The 17,145-nt window shown below is 42.9% G+C and overlaps 1 protein-coding gene across 5 annotated transcripts in view; it reads left to right on the plus strand.

The window, feature by feature from the left end:
- BDNF (brain derived neurotrophic factor) overlaps positions 1-17,145 on the plus strand; it is an 87,423-nt gene that overhangs the window by 39,465 nt on the left and 30,813 nt on the right. The window contains exon 1 of one of the 5 annotated variants that reach the window (XM_048485998.1): positions 617-1,000. The exons of 3 other annotated variants lie outside the window; for them this stretch is intronic. The gene's annotated coding sequence lies outside the window, so the exon portion shown is untranslated. Of the gene's footprint in view, positions 1-616; positions 1,001-2,173; positions 2,192-17,145 lie in introns of those variants that run through there. One more of the 5 variants, XM_048485999.1, reaches the window with a different exon arrangement.

A 17,145-nucleotide genomic window follows, 5' to 3' on the forward strand; every position in this document is an offset into this window, starting at 1 on the left:
TTTTATTTTAAGTATTAAAATATGAATACTTAATAAAATATTGTAAGTATTTAAAAAGTGATATTTTAAATTTTAACAACAGGTTCTACAGAACCTTTGGAACCTCCTGAATCCCACCTCTGGGGAAACCCCCATCCCCACCTTCTGCCAGGATATTCATTACTTTTCTGGACTGCATATTGAAATTACTGCAAGGCCAAAGTGGCTTGAGTACACTTTCCATTTGCTAAACCCAAAGCAGAAGCGAAAAGCAGGTCAAGAGAAAAATGACAGAAATCACGCACAGGCCTTGATGGTAGGAAAGAATACACACAACCCCCCCCCCCCTTCCCTCTCAATAGATCTACTGCTTCCAAGTGCCTCTGGGAAAAGAGGGAAACCCTCGCCTAATGTTTAGGGAGAAACAGCAAGAACTGAAGCTGAGAACATGATAAACACGTGCAAGGGGCGGCAACCTTACGCTGCTGGCTAATAAGAAGAAAGGGGGAGAGAGGCATCATTCGCGTGTACGGGATTGTGATTCCTCGTAATCCAGGCAGTGGTGTCTCTATTAGAGGCAGGCGGGGTATCATATGACATCCACGTCAAGAGTGTAGAGCGTAGCACTCGTGTGGATTCCCATCCACACTCCGTTCACAGCGCCAGAGAAACCGGGCTCCGGCGTCGTCGGCTAACCCAAGCGCGCTAGCATGAAATCTCTCCGTCCCGACCAAGACCAAATGGAGCTCCTCAACCAGGGGATCCCATCATTCCCTCCGCCAGACCATTTCCACTATCAATAATTTAATCTATCTGCGACATAAATAGAGTGGGGGAGGGGGGACACCGGAGGACGATTTTGCAAGGCGAGGCGGTGGCGGGGGGGTTTCGTCGGAGACCTCCCCCTCCCTGCCCAAGAGCCAGGAGGACTCCGGAGGACACCGGGGTGGCCGATCCATCGGGGGACCTCTGCGGGCTGAGCGCAGCCAGGAGCAGGAGGCGCTTCCCCCGGCAGCACTGGGTGAGTTCGGGGTCCCGGGTGGGTCTGGTCGTGTCTGCCGGCGATATCGGGCGCGTTTGGCCGGTGCGTGGTTCTCGTCGAAAGTGACTCGTTGAAATCCTAGCCGGCCTCTTCATCAATAAGCAATGCGCGCGTTATTATCTTGATTGCATTCTTAATCGGCAGACTACGAAGAGGTCAGGGAGGGAGCTATATTTAAATGGATCTGGTTTGTTTAATGCGCTGACAAGTAAACTAATATTCTCGAGCTTTTAGGAGATTTCTAGCGTTTCAGGGACCGGCTCCGACGCTCACCCCAGTCCCTTGGGAAAAAAACTTTCTCGCAGGGCGCTTTCATCCCCCCGGTTCCGGTTTCAACCTCGTCACCCCTTCCACCCCAATCATTTCTCTGAACACAATCCTTTTTTCCCCGCCCGCGAAACAGGGGTGGATCTGCAATCCCTGACCGCTTACTCTGGAGTAGTCGTGTGGCATGCCCTTGTCTGTTCTCCTAAGCTGGTTTGAGCATTACGTCTGGTCCTCAGTGGGAACGCCAGCTGGGGAGAGTTGGCAGTTTTGTCCAGAACGGAGGTTGCGAGTTTAAACTTAGTTTATTTCTTCACGATCGGGGAGAGGGGCGCGGCAAGCAAAACTGGTCTGATTCTATATATCTGTATAATTTGCCTGTGAGTTCTCCAGGGAGGGTGAAGGGTTGGTAGCCTGTTCAGGGCTGGATAGTTTGCAACAAAAAGTTTGCAGCAGGAGAAAGGAAGAACAAACAGCATTTGGCAGTCGGGGGTTGGGGGTGTCTGTCTGGCCTTGAGTCGTGGCCGGGGTGCGGGAATTGCTGTTCCTTAACTGTATGCCCCAGTGCTGGTGTTTCTGCTTAGAAGCAGTTTGACCAATCGAAGCCCAAACGGGACTCTAAATAATTCCTGAGTGAGGAGTTAAGGGGGGGGGGCGGGATGGGGGCATCTCCCGGCTCGTGCGAGAGGCTCCTCTACGCCCCCCGGGGGGTGTGGGAGAAAGAGATCAGAGGCTCCCAACAACTCTGTTGCCCTCCCACCCTTCATAAAGCTTTGATGAGACATTTGAGCCGCCTGCCTCCTCCTGTGTTTCTGGGGCTGCAGGAGGCGGCTGGAGGGACCGGGCGGCCGGGAGACGATGTGACTCTCCGGAGGGGATCCGAGCGGATTTTGTGTGGACTGCAAGGTAGGGGTCCCAAGCGAAGTGGCGCGGCCGCCGAAAAGTTCATTTCCAGGAGCCAACCAAGCATTTCGGGAACGGGAGGCGCAGGGGAGTGGGACGGGGCAGGGGCAGGGGCAGGGCTGGCCGGAGCAGCGAAGGACTGCAGACTGGAGGATTGACGCTAGGAGCGAGTGCGGGTAAAGGCGAGGTGTTGGACACCTTTACTCGGAAGTAAGCTCCGCGGGGGTCAGTGGGACTTATTCCCGGGTGGGGGAGAGGGCAGCTGGAGAACTCTGTTTCGCTCCGGGTCCCGATTCTTCGTTCTGTCCCGCCACGCACCTGGAGCAGCCGCGAGACGCCTGCGCCGCTTTTCCGGGGCGGGGGGGGGGGCGAGAAAAGGCCTGGCCGCTCTGTCTCCCGCCAGCTCCGCCGCTTCTGCCCTGCCGGGGGTTCTCCCCGCCTCTCCCATCCAAAGCAGCTTTCCCAGCCAAGGGGGACTTGACGGTTCTCTGCCGCGCCTAAGTGGAGGCGCGGGTGGAGGCGAACGGGGCTTCCCCCGGCGGCTGGTGCGAAGGCAGGAGAAGCCCACAGGAGTTTTGCGGGTGGCTGCCTTAGGATGGGGCTTTCCCCCTTGTTCCAGGGCGGGGGGCAGAGCTCGGTTCGCGGGATTACAGAGTTAGAGGAGACAGATGAGCGTGGGAGGGGACGACGCGGCAATCGCGTGCAAACTGCGAGCCCCCAACAACCAGCACCGACACCTTTGCTCTTGCAGCGCGTGGGGAGAGTTAGGCGAAGCGTAGGCTGGTTGTGTGGGAAAGGGCGCCCTCTGCAGGCCAAAACCAGACGCACAGCGACTAAGGGCCAAACGAAGAGGCAGGGTTAGGGCCCGCTGGCCGCCCTTTCTTCCTTGCCTGGATGGGTTGGAAGGGCTTTCTCACATATCTGGGCCGCAAGTTATTACCCACTTCAGACCCGACTCTTCTTGCTCGCACAATCAGATTGCTCCCCCTCCGTTCAAAGGGGACTTTTTTACCCAATTTGTCCGAGTTTTAAGCTTAGTTCAGTGGACTTATGGGCTCATCTTCCACACTGGGGATCAGGAGGGGTCCAATTAAAAAAACAACCTTCCCATAACACGATAGAAACAAGAAAAACTCCCATACCCCACAGCCATACTTACAAATCCTCTGTGTTGCAGTACAAAGTGGGCGTAACAGCAGTGAAATCGCCCCATTTATAAATACTTCTTCGAATGTTACTGGCCAATGCTATTTTTCATCCCTGTTTATCTAAGCGACTGCCACTTCAAAGGGAGGTTTCGAAATATTTGCATGCTGAAAAATCCAGATAAGCAAAGTGTGCTATATACAGAATGACTGGGGGGAGGGAGAAGTGTGTGAGGATATGGGCAGATAATCAGGAACTTATTTCACCACACTACACACTATTGACTTATGAAACTCTTTATCTCAACATGCCCACTATTTTGTTTGTTTCAAAAAAAACACAAAGAAAACATTGAGACTGTGTCCTATTGACATATATCAGCCATAAGCACTAAATAGAACCTCCATACTCTATACCTGTGAGGGCACTAAATGAGTAGTGTGGGCAAACAACAGATCCTACAGCTTCATCTTTCTTCTGGACTTTTAGAGATACGGGGGCACTGCTGGAAACAAAATGCACTATGTTTTAAATAATGGTTACTTCATTGTTCTACAATGCATTCACAAAGGTTCGTCTGAGGCTGGTGGCTACATGTTCCTATATTTTCAGACTAATTACCTTTAGTTGCTTCTAAAATTGTGGATTAAATTTTAGTCTACTAAGCTGCACAAAACAACAACAACAAAAAGTTGTCCTTGTGACACAGGAGAGTTTTCTGACCTGGGCGCATTTCAGAGTTTTTCTGGCAGTAGAGAGAATGAAGATGTATAGTAGCTGCTGTGTAGATATGACACGCTGCCAGAAGTTATAAGTGGAATGTTTGAGTGAGTGAAACGGGGAAACAATTCCTTGGCTGCAGCTCAGGATTCTGCATCTCTGCTGGCCAGCAGGGCTCAGGAAGTGAAAGGAAAGATACACTTGTTGAAACGTAACCTTTACTGGAATTTCAAACACGCCAGTTACCATAACTAGAATTCCTGGACCATAAAGTTATTTATCCATTTTGTCTACTTTATTAGACTGTCTGTATGTGAACGCTTACCGTAAATTATTCAACTGCTGATTTGTCAATCTATGGAGGAAAAGAAAAAATAAAAGGAACATTTTAACCTTGTGTATTTTTTTCACTCGTTATGATGATTTAAAGCCCTGCTTTTATTTTCATTGTGTTACTATTGCTTTATTAGCATCAACGTAGTCTCTCCCTAGAAAGAGGCTAGTATCTCAGTTTGTAACAAAATCCAGAGAGTTCCATGTACATGCATAGTCTTTTTTTTCGAGTGATCAACAGGGCTATTAATGTTTTCTGACAGACCCTGGCACCCACTCTCAGATGTGGCCCCTTGAGTGGCATTTGGTGCTATTCCTGATAGTCCCTTGACTTGCAGGTACAGCTTCTATGTATTGGGGCATATGTATTCCAGGAGGATGTATGTCAGGGATTGCTGTGGGAACTGCAAATATCCAGTGCTTAGGCAACCTGGATCCCATCTGCTATCTGGAAGTGAATCCTATTAATTTGGCTGGAATTGATTATATATAAAGCCAATGCAGTGAAATGGCTAGACCACAGATGTCAAACTTGCGGCCCTCCAGATGTTATGGACTACAGTTCCCATAATCCCCTGCCAGCATCATGGGCTAGACTATCAGACCAGAATCTTCAGATCTTTGCTCAGTCATGTAGGTTGCTATGTAACTTTGAGCCAATCACAATTTCTCAACCTAACCTACTTTACAGTGTTTTTGTGAAAATAAAATGGAGTAGGGTGGATCACAGTGCTTCTCCAGGCTACTTGAAAAAAGGGCAAAGTAAAAATGTAATGATAGGAATTAGATACAATTGAGTTTGGCCTAAACTCATTTGCTAGTGCAGAAGCAATACAAGCTTGGATACACTGTTTCTTTGGATCCTGCAGCTAGTAGGTAGGTTTGATTAACCCCACTTGACTAATGCTGGCTTAGGCTGATAGAGAGTGGTTTGCTTGAGGTAATTTGATTCCAAACTACATGTTACATCTATCACATGATTGCTACTGGTTATTGCAGTAGAACATCAGCTTAGAAGAGCTGCAGGAACCCAATTCAAATATGCAGTTTCCTTTGGGCAAATAATGCCTCCAGGGTCATTTTGGTTCCCTTCATGCCCCATACCATGGTCCCAATCTGAACTGGGCCCCTGTGAGTCTTCTAGATTGAGTTCTTACATGAAACCGGGTAAAAAAATGGGGGAAATGCATACAGAATGGGGGATACACTACTGAGTAGCAGTGTGTGTATGAACATGATCTTGGGCTATGGGTTGACAGTAAGTTAAATACAAGAAGCCAGTGTGATGCAGCAACAAAAAAGGCTAATGCAATCTTGGTGTATATCAATAGGGGCATAACATCCAAATTGTAAGATGTCACTGCCTCGTTATACAATATATTGATCAAGCCTTTCCTGGAGTGTTGAATACAGTTCTGGAGGCCTCAAATAAGATGTGGACAGAATGGACCAGGTGCAGAGGAGAGTGACAAGATTGGTTAGGAGACCTGGAGACCAAGACCTATGAGGAAAGCCTGAGTCACTTGGGAATATTTAGTCTGGAGAAGAGGAGATTTGGGATGGAGACAAGATTGCTCTTTTTAAGTATTGAAGGGCAGGGAGCTGTTCCTATTAGCAGCAGAGGATAGGACTCACAATAATGGGTATAAATTATGGGAAGAAAGGTTCTAACTGGATATTAGGGGAAAATTTACTGTAAGAGTTGTTCAGCAGTGGAATCAGATGTTAAGGGAGGTGGTGAGCTCCCCCTCACTGGCAGTCTTTAAGCAGCGGCTGGACAAACATTTGTCTGGGATGTTCATGCTGATCCTGCATTGAGCAGGGGGTTGGATTAAATGGCCTATATGGTCCCTTTTATGAATTTGGAACTGGTATCCTGCTGCAAGTTTCTGTGATGATCTAATGGCAGTTATAATATATAGATAGTACCTGAATGAATTCATGGATGAGGTGAGATCTAATATTTTAAGCGTATTTACTCAAAAGTAGATCTGAGTTCAAAGAGATTTGTTCCATTAAATGATGTTTTTGAAACTGTTACCCAGTAATTATTACCGGATAACCAAACTCTGAATGAAGTATTGGGCAGCTTTGCTCTGCACTATTGATTGCTCTGTTTCTTCCATTTTTTATAAGATTAAAAGAGGAATGTGTTACAACCATGTACATTCTTTTTTCCCAGAATAGCCATTAGCATCTTGCCTTGAACATTAATTTTTTTCAAAAGTGTTTTTTTTACTTTGTTCTGCATTTTTTAGGTTATTACCATTTTGAGATCAATAATCATTACTTATTTATGCTTCTAGTAACTGAGGTTTAATGTATGCAAAGAAGAAGCTATCCTTATAGTGTACAGCAAGTACCTGTATTATCTTTAATTCATGGATTGATAAAAAATACTTAGGAATTAGACTGTTGGTGGTATTTATAAATGTACACATACACAGAGGCAATGCTGTATGGCATTAATTTTAAAAGTAATGATTGATCTCATATTGTCTAAAATGAATGAATTTCATTGTGATTTCTTGCAAGCATGAATGAAATTTGTGATCTTCACCATTCATGTGTATCTGTCATCTGTCCCTAGTCTTAAAGTAATAATTTCTATTACAAGAACCTTAGTAATAATTGTAAATGTCACATAAATTGCTTTGCCTGGGTGCTCAAAGATATAATGATAGAAAATTGAAATGTTAAAATAATCAAATGCTTCCATTTTTAAAGCTTATAAAGCTGAAGAAGTTGTCCAAAAACTCAAAGTTTTTTCCCGTCCCCCAACTCTGTTTATCTTTAGCATAAACTACATTTAATCCAGCAGCCTTGATGTTGATTCTCCAGTCACTCCTTCTGGATACTTGGCTGAAAACAAAATTAATATGACACCAGGCTTGTTGCAGTTGATGATTTGTTCCTAGAGACTAAGAAAGTTGAACCCTGGAGATCCTATTAGACCACCATCTTTGATTCTGTAGGTCTTGCAATACAGTAGCATGTGTTGGCCAATATCCATGGAATCAGTGATTCATTTCAGTCTTTGCAAAGAGGTGTCAGGGGCTTGATAGATCATTGCTCATCATCAGGTTACTTAATGTGGAAGCTCTCTTTAGTCACCATGACTAGTAGCCACAATAGACATATCCTCCAAAATTTAATCCCCTTTCAAAGCCATCTATGGACTTAACTAAAGATGCTATTCCACTGGCATGGATTGCACTAGAAAGGATCACTGATGGATTTCTGCTCCTTTCCTGCTCCTACTGCAGTTCAAAATGACCCTGTAATGCTCACTGGGGATGAGGTAGGAATTGGAATGAAGGAAGAATTGGAAGGTTGTTGCAGGAAGGGGAATCCTCTTATCAGTGGAAATGTTTGGGGATCCAACCTATCTTGGAATGAGGGAAAATATTTAAAACTTCTGAATTTCTACAGCTCCAATCTATAGTTAATATACTAAATAGCTAGTTTGTTTAATAATTTTACATTTGTGTTTTGTATAGTAGGATGCTGATGATTTAAAAAGAGACAATATTGAGGGTGGCCTATAAAACAGTTTACAATAGTTCAGTAGAGCTGGTGAAATCATGTTCGGATGATTGGCAGTGAGGTTATTTCTCACACCAGCATGCTGAACATGGATAGCTGTTGTGTCATTAGTCTCTTCCACATGATCTTGTTCTGATGTTATAGAAGGATATAGAATGAAGCCACGAAACAGCAGCTGTAACAGTTCCTGTTATGTAAGAATAGGTCCAAAGTTGCTTTTCTTCTGCCATACAACAGCTACTACAGCTTTTGATTTATCTGTCAAGGATACATTTGCCATCTCTGGGTTGGGAAATACCTGGAGATTTTGAGGGGGGAGTTTGAGGAGGGGGAGTTTGAGAAGGGGGGACTTCAGTGGGGTATACTGCCATAGAGGCCATCTTCCCAGGTGGCCATTTTCTCCCAGTGAACTAATCTCTACTATCTGGCGATCTGTTGTAGTCCCAGGATATCGCCAGCCACCACCTGGAGGTAGGTAAGTCTAGTCAAGAAACAATGCATGGTCTTCTGTGCTGACACTAATATTTTCAAATGTGGAAGAGATGGCTATTAGCACCTCTTTTCCCATAACCAGTTCCTCTGATGATGTTGGAAACAACCTATGTTAATTTAAGGACACTTGAAGGACATTTGTTTGAGATCTTATCCACTCAGCCTCTCTGAGAGTTCACATTAAAATATTTAGGACTCATCCACTCCATGCAAAGCAGGGGAGAGCTCCTGTGACTGAGCTTTTTTGCAGTGAGGAAGACATGTTGACACGTACAACATCTCACATAGTGTTTAGAAAGTTACTCCCAGTGAAATTTTCTTCTCTGAGCAAACTATTGAGGGTCCAGGACCTCGGTCATCTACACAATCATTGCTCACCTCTGTCCCATGCCTGGCTGTGCCTGGTGTTGTTTCTGCCTTTGATAAAGATGAGAGGCCTACTCAGAAGGAGCAGGGAAAACATGACTGACTGTCTGTGCTCAAGCCAGTTTATCTTCTTCAACACTCATGATAAAACCACTACTTAACTCCCAATCTGAGGCAATTGAAAAAGAGCTGTTCACAATTGTTTATTTAATGAAAAGAGATAAAAAGAGGGCCTTTCCTTAAGACTCAACAACACAGAACAATTTCCCTCTGTAGTACTGCCACTTAGTGTTCAACCTCACTGAATCACAGCTGGAAAACCCATTTTAAAAAATTGCACTCTTTGTGAGAGCCCCATTTTTCTTGTTACAGGAAGGATGTCATTATTCAAAAGCTGTAAATTGTGGCTAGCATAACAAGTCAAAACACTCAAACATTTTACTTGGAGCCAAATTAGTGGGAAGAGAAAGGGTAGGGTGCAGAAGACAGCAAAGCCCTCTACTCATTTACATGTGTGTTTAATGATTGATTTATATGGCTTGAATACAAAAAATCTAGAGGGGGGAGTGTCAGAGAGAGTGCAGAGTGAGCACTGAGAGCATTTATGTTCCTAGAACGAATATACAAATGAGAATGTCCAATTTTTGAAATGGGCAAGGGGTCCTCTAATTAAGTGATCTGTCAACAGAAAAATCCCACACCTTGTCTCAACTCCTTAGTGTCCCCCCCACTCACAGACACACTCTCGAGTAAGACAACTGTGACAAAAATGACACTAAAATCTTTCAGTAAGGCATTTAAAAGAATAAATCTGATGATGTTCTCTTCTCATAATTGTCTATATATTGACCTCAGAGATCAAACTGTACCAGTATCCTCAAGTAAAAACGCAATCAAAGCTGTACCTCAAGTGGCAAAAATAAGGTCAAGCTATTTTGTTGGAAAAAGAGGTCAACAAGATGCTAGCAGAGCTGTGAGCAATGGCTATCTTTAGCCCTGGTTGTAATGCTGCTTCTCATTTTGAGCGGCTGCCTCTTTAATATCTATAGATGCTATTTCCAGTGTTTGATTTAAAAATAAATTCAAAATATTGCTCCATGTATTGTGGAGCATGACACAGGCCCCTGTGCAAGAAGAGGATATAGACCTTTTAATAGATTAATTACTAACCTGCATTGACTTGTTTTCACATAATTGTTATAAGCACTTAGTCCCATCCCCCACTGCAAAATCCTGGCTTAATGGAACAGCCCTCAGATCTCTCAGAGAAGTTAGTGGGCATGTTCCATCGTACCAAGATCTAAACTGTATCTTGGAGTGTTCTTCTTTGGAAAGAAACTGAAACTGAGCTCTGGCTTTTTCTTTTTTTAAAGAAAATAACTCTTTTGTATATCAGTGGCACAAAGGATACTGAAATAGGATGCCCTTTGCTTTTCACCCTTAGGGAAGTCCGCATGGTACATGCTCATGGAGGCTCTTGTGAGCCTGGATGTTTTAGTGGAAAAACAGTTTATAACAATATAGTGTGTCTCTTATTAAAAAGCAGTGGCCCTGCTCCCAGCCCAAATCCACTAACAATGTTTTAAAAATATTTTCTTATACTAATAACCTAAATAAACTGTAAATACTTGAATTTTAGGCAGACTTATGGAAGTCCATGAGTCTCTATAAATCCAGTTCATCAGTCTGGTCCTTACTGCTGTGCTATGGAAATGCAGCAGGGAGTGATTTGATTAACAGCTGGCTCTCAGGTTTTCAGAGGAAGAGTGGACTCCCCCTCCCTTCTCTAATCCTCTGATGCATCTTGAAATCTGTTCTGGTCCCTGCGTCATCCAATCTAATTCCGTTTACAACATCTTCTCAACTTCATTTGAAAAAGCTGTAGACAGGATTTCTATCATGTCTCATGATGAATTCTAGGCTCACTTACAACCTCATGATAATTTGGTTAGCCCTTATAAAAAGCTATTACACTGCTGCCATTTTTTAAAAATTGTTCTAGCCAGTCAACACAGCTACCTTTCACTTGGTTTTGCCGTAAGGGCTCCCTTCCAGGCAAGGACAGAGCTAAATAGATCTGCACCACTTCCTTCTAAAATCTCCCTTAGATTGTCCCCATAATATGCTAGCATAGAGTTGAGCTACCACATAGGGATGGATGGGTTCATTCCCAGTTTTAGTACCTCCTTCACTGCCTTTAAATATTTGCAACATTTATAACCTGCTTTTCTGCTTTCATCTGGGCTTCCAAGGTGGCTAACAGATTAAAAACACCTATAATAAAAATGCAACTCACAAACCATTAAAACCAAACAAAAACACATCATTCAAACTATTAAAACCAAGTTCAAACCACATACGAAACAATTGAATACATATGCATAAAAGGAAGGATCACTGAGGGAACCTCAGATGAAATTTTTAAGAAGTCTTCACCCAGCCACAGAAGATAGGGACAGACAAGTCTCCATGGAGTTCCAGGATCTTGGTGCCTGGACTGAGAAGGCTCTCTCTTCAGTAGCCACCTGACACATTTTAATTACCCCTTTGCACTCCACTTGTATGCCCCCTAGAGGCTCTTTTTCAGAGCCTGGCCAGTAGAGTCTGCAGTTGGGGCAGTGGCAGAATCCAAGAAAGACAAGGTGCTGGAAGCTTCATCTATGAGCCATGATCTATTGGTGCATGCAGTCGAACTTTAAAACAATAGTTTTACATGTCAGAATCATCCGTGTCATGCAGTGATTAAAGTGATAAACTAGAACTTGGGAGGTCAGTGTGGTGTAGTTAAGAGCAATGGACTCTAATCTGAAGAGCCAGTTGGTGAACCAGGTTTGTATCTCCACTCTTCCACCTGATACCTATTGGGTGACCTGTGCCTAGTCACAGTTCTCTCAGTCCCACCTACCTCACAAGGTGTTTGCTGTGGGAAGAGGAAGGGAAGGATATTGTAAGCCCCTTTGAGACTTATTACCTTTCAGAAAAGCCGGGTATATATCCAAACTTTGTCTTTTCTTTGGATTCAAAACTCTAAGTCAATTCTCACAAATTTTCCAATAGCTATCAGACAGTGATGTCCAACACTTCAAGCTTAGTCTACATTCTCAAAATGGGTTGAGACCACTTCATTTATCAGTAGGTTCTGAGACTCCATGTAGAACTCAATTCTAATGAGCAACTAGTGCCACAAATGGTGCTCTCAAACTTTTCTTGGGACTGATTTCCACATTATGGATTGTGACTGTACTCATGTGCAGAAAGGTCTTTTAGCCTTCTTCTCCATGATATTTTCCTGTTTTCCTAAATTGGCCTAGTGGTGAAACCCATATGAAAATACATTCACAATCTAAATCAGACATTGTGGCTATTATACCCCAGCATTAGAAATCACACTATCCACACTGTTTTAGAAGGGAAATATCAGAAGATACTTTATGCTGCAAGGTTATGTTCTTGCTCTCTGAATTCTATAGAAACTATAGAACATATGTTATTAAAATGTCCCCTTTATGAGGAGGCAAGGGGAAAATGCCTGTCACATCTGTTACATAAGATGACATATTGTTCTGATAAAGTTTATTGTGAAAAACTATTTCATGATAAGAAGGAGAATATTACTAAACGGGTAGCAAAATTCTGTTTATTCATTATGAAAAAGAAAAAAATGATCTGAATATGGCATCCCCCTTAGCTACTTTTGTTTTGTTTAGTATTTTTGTGCTGTTTGGTATGTTTACAGTGTATAATGATATATAGATGGATAGTGCTGAAGTACTGGAGAGAGATCTGCATTTCTTGTTTTGTTGTAGATATTTTTGCTAAATTGGAGATTTGTACTATATTTGGTCATAAACCGTAAATAAAGTCTTCTTCTTCTTCATTATAGTTTAAATCATGGGGATGGTCCTGGGAATAACTGTCACATGTGAAAGCATAAGATGAGAAGGTTTCATAAGCCTTTTTGCTTATCAGAAAGACATGAACATGAGAAGCTGCTCCCAGATCCATCTGAGCAGACCACTATTGCGCTCCTTTCCTTCTCCTTGACTATTGTGCTGGTTTTTTTTCCTTCATTGGCAAGAGGGTTTTTAAAAAATAAAATCACAGATATTTATACCATTTCATTTGTATACTTATTTATCATAGAACATCAATTTCTTCCAGTGTTTTTTAGCTGAAGCTAAACCTGGCTATTTTATCATCATAGGACAATGATTTCCCAACTTCCCTTAATTTCAGCAAACAGCAGATCTCTCCCTATACCTTCCCTAAAGAGCCTTGTGCTCGGCAAATAATAACTTACTGGTGGCCCCAGCCCGAAAACTGGTCAGTCTGGCTGTCTTCAGCCAGGACCTTCTTAACAGTGGCCTCAGTCTGATGGAATGCTCTGTTAAGTGAGATCAAAGCCCTGTGAGACTTACTGCAATTCCACAGGATCTGTTAAGATGGAGTTGCTCTGCCAGTCCTATGGTTTACAGCTGCAAAAGTTCCTATCTAGCTAGCTTCGCTTTTCCCTTCCTTCCTCTCCTTTCCCTCCTATCAACACAATTGATGAACATATTAGTGTGGGGAATGCTATTGAGTTATTTTATCCCTCATTTATAAGGGGTGCTAAAGTATTATCTGAATGATTTTATGGATTTTGTTGTTTTATCTTATTATGACTGAGCCCTGCGGGGATAGGGCAGGATATACACATGAATAAATAAATACTTTGCTGTAAGCTGCTCTGAGCCCATTTGGGGAAGGGGCAGCCTAGAAGTCAAATGCATACATTCATTCATACATACATAGGTATCCCCACATTGTTGTAAATTGTGTTGCTTTCCCCCTGAATAAGCAAAAAGACCCTGCAGTTATTAATCTGGGAGGAAGCATGCACAGCATTGGGACAATGAGAGTCAAAACAAAAATAAAATGCTACAAATGTAGACACATCCTTGCTATAATTCTGATGCAAACTACTTCCATTTGGAAGCTATATATTTTTCCATGTTTGACTTCATTTTTAGTGGGGTGGGGTTCCGCTCTCAATCACAAAAGTGGATCAAATTTTACATTTCATCTTCTAAAGCTGGGGCCCAAAGGAGGGGTTTGCAGGTGCGTGAGAGCCAGGAATAGTGCCAGAACTTTGCTTTCTGATTTTTTTTTCTGCAGCTGTTCTCACTACTGAACTTAGTTCAGATTTAAAAGAAGCTTGCTTCTTCAGCTAGAGGGGCTCCTGTGGTAAACTGGTCAGCAAAGCTCTGGTTGCACACCATTGTTTCTTATATAAGTACATGCCTTCTTTGGAATCAATGCAAATGTCCTAAATAGATCTTATCATGAAAGGGGCCACTGAAATAATGAAGAGAGGCTAAATTTTTCATATGTTCCTTTCCATCTTCTTTGAATGCAAACATCATTAGTCAATTTCATTATTACTTGCACATAATCTGCACATACTCCACAGTTAATGTTGACAATTCCTTTCCCCACTAGTTTTAATTACTTCCATGTTTGAAGTCAATAATAAAGGTAAAGCTAGAACCTGATGACATCTATAAATTTGCGTCATAGAGAAGTGGTTTAGGCAAGGATGTCCTGCATCATGTGTCAGAACAAGGACATCACACACCATGATGTTACTAATACGTTCCCTTAAATCAGCCAATAAAGCAAGCTTTGATTCCTCTCTGTGTATTTGATGGAGCCTGTTGTTAAATGTCAAGGATCAGGCTTTGCAACAATGTACTTGTTAGCCTGTTTTCCCCAAGCTATTTGCAAATTAAATTTCTGGCTCATGTTACAGGTGTCACAAGGGCTTGGTTCAGTGCTGAGAACATGCACAATCTATACAGAATGCAAAACCTCTTAAAGGATTTGTTTTCAGTTGAAAGTTTAAAATTCCAATATAAAGGAAGCAGTTTAGCAGGAAGGCTCATGAAGATGTTGAAGACTTCTTCCATAGTGTTGACAGCTTAAATATGCCTTACTTCTAGGTAGCACACTTTCTCCCTAATGTTTTCACTCCCCAGTGGAAAGTACACTGTTTGTGTTCTGTGTGAATCAAATGCTATTAATTAGACTTGCCACTCTGGCTGGTTTTGAGCACACTACATCCCAGAACTGTGTCATTATTTATTTCATCACATTTATATACCGCCCTCCCCCGGATTATATCTAATCTTACGTGCTTACTCAGAAGTAAGTCCACTGTGCTCAGTGAGCCTTTCCCCCAAATATGTGTGCATAGGATTGCCACCTTGCTAGGTAAAGGAGTGGCAGTGAAGAAAAATGATGGCCCCACCACTGAAATGAGAAGGTGTAAGGCTGGACACAATCAGGCAAAGTCGGCTTTAATAAAAGGAACTAACTTTATTGAACTGCGTCGCCCTAGATACAAGACGCTGGAACTGAGGGGGCGTTCCTAAGTTCCAGCTTTTGAAGTAGCCCAGCGATGATGCCAGCCAATCGGTGTTGTCCGATTTCCTGCCGCTGCGTAGGACTGCAGGTCCGAGGGTATTGGGGCTTCTGGGAAATGTAGTCCTGACAGAAGGGGGGGGGGCTCAGTTCGGTGATTTAAAAAAATCTTGAGTAACAGTGGTCTGGTTTTGAAACTTGAATATTTGATCATGTTTGATATATACGTGAAGCTGCCTTATACTGAATCAGACTTTGGTCCATCAAAGTCAGTATTGTCTACTCAGACTAACAGCAGCTCTCCAGAGATCTCAGGCAGAGGTCCTTCACATCACTTGCTACCTGGTCCTTTTAATGGAGATGCCAGGGATTGAATCTGGGATCTTCTGCACCCCAATCAGATACTCTGCCCCTAAGCCACAGCCCCTCATACAATAACTATTTAAATAAAGTTTTTTTCTGAGTCTTTAAATACATACACACACACTCCCCTCTAAATCAGTACTACATTTTGCTATATACAGTTTTAAATCCAAATACTTTCTTCTCCTTCCTTTTTTCCTCCTTGGATTATATATTAGGCCAATTTTGGACTTGCATCATGAGCAAATATGTACTTATGACATGATAAGGTCACTAGCAGTTGTTCAGACCAGCAGCCCACAGATGGGTAGCCATGTGTGTGTTTGCTGTTTATATGTGTACATAAGCCTTGCACTGTATATCATGAAACTATCGTACCTGCAGGACTAATTATGAATACACATGGCTGACCTGTATGTCGAGACATTTCTGTAGTTTTAAAGAGCAGGGCTCCCGGCTGAACTCAGGAATTTAAATTCAGGATTTTATTTATCTGAGCGTCAGACCTGGTCTGAAGTGCAGAAAAAAAGGAAAGTGAGCAGTGATAAGGGTGGTATGTAAAGAGATCGTCAACTACAGAGGTCTAAAGCTGGGCATTTTGTCAGTATTGGATTTCTTGAGGAACATCTAAAAGCAATTCATTATAATGCCTTTTTCTTCATCCAAGGGTAAGACTAAAATAAATGCTTTTTTTTTAAAAAAAAGTGTATTTACAGGCTAGATCCCTCAAGATGTGATCCCCTTGTCTTTCTTCTTCCCCATTTCTAGCACCTCCTTCATTGTAACCAGCTCCTTTGATATGCAGGACACAAAAGAAACTGAGTGGGAAGAGCACTAATGCACACATGTGATCTCTGGAGAGGAATTAAGAGGTTATGTTAACCTCTGGGGTTAACATAAGCACATCAACATGAGCAGTGGGGCCACACAAAGAGCTTGCCTTTACTGCCAAATCTGTGCTGGTCTCTTGGTTCTGATACACACTGCCAGTGACCCAGCAGTTCTTCCAAGATAAGTGTCTAATTTTAAGATGTGGATCATGGGCCCTTCCATTCATTAATATACAATTATTTTACCTGCCTAGAGGGTTGGACTGTTTAATTACCTTGTTAAGTATAATTGTGTCAAAGGGTGCAATGGCAGCTTAGCATTGCTACATTTATGGGTGAAGCTCCAAAGAGGGGGAAAGTCCATGTATACTTTTCTAAAATAATGTAACACATGGTGTAAGCTTTTAAGTTTTGTAGAACACTTCATCAGGTTGGATGTTAAAGGTTAAATGGGGGGGGCACATTTTTCAGGCCATGGTTTTACAGCTTCTTTGGGTGCATTGTTGCAAGCACAGATTGGCCCTAAGACCACTGGGAAAAGTCCTGGTGTACTGACAACCAGGATCACCCCTGCCCAGAGAGAGGGGAGAATATGAGCCAGAGTGCAGAGGAAGGATGACTCACCATGGCAAGCGATGCACCCAGCTGAATGTGGCTCAGCACACTGTTGCCATGGCAAGAGATGGGATATGGCCACCCAACCCAGCCTAGCTACAGCAAAGGACAAGCCAAACAAACCTATGCTCATCTCACCTGGTAAGG

This window comes from Sphaerodactylus townsendi, linkage group LG02, assembly GCF_021028975.2.
Source record: "Sphaerodactylus townsendi isolate TG3544 linkage group LG02, MPM_Stown_v2.3, whole genome shotgun sequence".
NCBI classification, from domain to species: domain Eukaryota; kingdom Metazoa; phylum Chordata; class Lepidosauria; order Squamata; family Sphaerodactylidae; genus Sphaerodactylus; species Sphaerodactylus townsendi.